Below are 3,063 nucleotides of genomic sequence, written 5' to 3'. Positions count from 1 at the left end.
TTGTAACAAATGTGTCATATTCATACAAGATGTTAATATAAAAATTGTGTATAATCATGCACATGAAAACTCTTTGTGCTATCTATGTAATTTTCTGTAAAACTAAAACTGTTCAAAAATAAACATTTTATTTTTTAAAAAAATTTCACAACCTAAATCACTTTGAGATATTCAGGTAGTAAATGCCATTTTTTTTATTTTTAAAAATAAAATAGAGCTCATTACAAAATGCTTTTCTACGCTGTAGCTGCTTCTCTTAAGATTAAAGTTTACGCCTATTTTTTTAGACATCAGAAAGTATGTCATAAACCCTTTTGACATTAATGATCATCTCCTTTGAGCCTCCTTTTTTTGACACCGTTCTCCTCCTATTTTCTGGGGTATCTACCTAAGACCTGAACCTTTCCTATTAGAAATTCCAGTGGAGATGATGGTTGTGGAAATGGCACAGCTCAATGAACAAGATTTGAATCCTGTCTTGCTCCGAACTAGTGGTGTACCCTTAGGTACATTAATATACCATCTCTATGAGGTTTTATTGTCTTCACCTCTACAATGAGGCCAATAGTAACTACTACCTCATAAACATATTGTGAAGATTAAATCACACAATAGGGTTTAGAAAACTGCGTGGATCATGACAATCACACAATAAAGACTATTACTATTTCTCCCATGTGGCACTGTTTAGAAAATCCTTGCAGTAATCCCTGCTAATTTTTTACTTTAGCACATTTTTGCTACAGAATTTACAAAGAATTCATGCTCTCACATTTGGAAAACTAAATTTTCATTAGTGTCATAAAATCAGCTCAAACATTGGCAGGTGGGTTACACAAATAATAAAAATAACAAGAGAAAGGAAATAATATTAAGAAGAAAAAAGAATAAAAGGAAGAAGGAGGAAGTAGGAAAAATGTAATAAGCTTTTAGAGTGATCATCATTTTACATATAAAAGGGGACTGAATACCTACATAAGCCTGTAGAATCTTCCCAACATGCTTGTGAGCTAGGCATGATTAATACGCCATTTAAAGTTGGAATAATATGACCAAAACAGTTTCAATAACCTGTCCAAAGACCAAAGCTAATGGTTGATGGGACCAGAATTCAAACTCTACTGTGCTCAACACAGAGCCAATGTCATATGGTTTGCCTCTGTGTCCACACCCAAAACTCATCTCCAATTGTAATCCCCATGTGTCCAGGGAGGGACCTGTTGTGAGGTGATTGGATTTTGGGGGCCATTTTCTCCATGCTGTTCTTGTGATAGTGAGGGAGTTCTCATGACATCTGATGGTTTAAAAGTGGCAGTTTCCCCTGCCCTCTCTCTCTGTCTCCTGCTTCACTGTGTTAAGACATGCCTTGCTTCTCCCCTTGCCTTCTACCATGATTGTAAGTTTCCTGAGGCCTCCCTAGCCATGAAGAACTGTGAATCAATTAAACTTTTTCTTCATAAATCACCCAGTCTCACAAAATACACAAGGGCTCCCCTAACAGCTTGACTCACTAAATGTGTCATCTTAGAGTCTTCTATATAGGAATACTGTCTTCATTGTAGATACCAGGTCTACAATAATACCATGGATTTTGTTACTCCGCCAGTGGAAGCAGGATCTCCTCCCCGCACCTACCTTGAGATGAAATACTCATTACACTTATACATATCATGGTGGTCTGTAACTGGAGAGACTTTCTTATAGTCAAATGTGTTTTCTAAACAGGTCAAACATTTAAGATACTAATATTGCCTCCCAGATTTTCAGCTCTTCACTGAATCTTAGCCTTGTAGTTCTTCCTCTTTCTGCTTTATATGGAGTAGGTTTGCTCTTTTACTTTACGTTTTGCTACTGGAGTTTTAAACAAAAGGCAGTAAAAGTTAACTGAGAATCTTTTAACACTTTTTGGGAAGAGGTGCAGTCAGGCATAAGATTGTTAAAACATGGCCATCTTGCGTCCCCGCGTGTGTGCGCCTAATCTCAGCTGGTCCACCCGAGACCCTCTGAGCACCAACCCTAGTCCCCTGCGCGGCCCCTTATTCGCTCCGACAAGATGAAAGAAACAATCATGAACCAGGAAAAACTCGCCAAACTGCAGGCACAAGTGCGCATTGGTGGGAAAGGAACTGCTCGCAGAAAGAAGGTGGTTCATAGAACAGCCACAGCAGATGATAAAAAACTTCACTTCTCCTTAAAGAAGTTAGGGGTAAACAATATCTCCGGTATTGAAGAGGTGAATTTGTTTACAAACCAAGGAACAGCGATCCACTTGAACAACCCTAAAGTTCAGGCATCTCTGGCAGCGAACACTTTCACCATTACAGGCCATGCTGAGACGAAGCAGCTGACAGAAATGCTACACAGCATCTTAAACCAGCTTGGCGCAGATAGTCTGACTAGTTTAAGGAGACTGGCGAAAGCTCTGCCCAAACAATCTGTGGATGGATAAGCACCACTTGCTACTGGAGAGGGTGATGATGATGAAGTTCCAGATCTTGTGGAGAATTTTGATGAGGCTTCCAAGAATGAGGCAAACTGAATTGAGTCAACTTCTGAAGATAAAACTTGAAGAAGTTACTGGGAGCTGCTATTTTATATTATGACTGCTTTTTAAGAAATTTTTGTTTATGGATCTGATAAAATCTAGATCTCTAATATTTTTAAGCCCAAGCCCCTTGGACACTGCAGCTCTTTTCAGTTTTTGCTTATACACAATTCATTCTTTGCAGCTAATTAAGCCGAAGAAACCTGGGAATCAAGTTTGAAACAAAGGTTAATAAAGTTCTTTGCCTAGTAAAAAAAAAAAAAAAAAAAAAAAAAAAAAAAAAAGATTGTTAAACATTTTGTAGCTTTGGATTCACTTTTTAAAATGTGTAGTTTGAAGAAGAAGCCTAGGGATTTTATAATAAGATTATTTGATATATTCATGCTGTGTTTTATTATTCATAACAAAAAGTATATCATCAGTGTGTCTTGAATTTTCTCTCGGATTCTGCACTTCTTTTTCCTTAAAGAAGAGAGAGAAGACCTCATTGCACAACCATTTCAGATGTGAATGTAGAT

The 3,063-nt window shown here is 37.5% G+C and overlaps 1 pseudogene across 1 annotated transcript; it reads left to right on the top strand.

Annotated features, from left to right (window-relative positions):
- Window positions 1-1,952: 1,952 nt before the first annotated feature.
- LOC104678209 lies at window positions 1,953-2,655 on the top strand (annotated as a pseudogene). Its single transcript, XR_750140.2, has one exon. The product of XR_750140.2 is annotated as a transcription factor BTF3 pseudogene (transcript).
- The last annotated feature ends 408 nt before the right edge of the window (window positions 2,656-3,063 follow it).

The sequence above is a fragment of the Rhinopithecus roxellana genome, chromosome 13 (assembly GCF_007565055.1).
Source record: "Rhinopithecus roxellana isolate Shanxi Qingling chromosome 13, ASM756505v1, whole genome shotgun sequence".
NCBI lineage: Eukaryota > Metazoa > Chordata > Mammalia > Primates > Cercopithecidae > Rhinopithecus > Rhinopithecus roxellana.
Note: the sequence above shows the minus strand (reverse complement) of the source record. Positions and strands in the feature narration are given on the sequence as shown.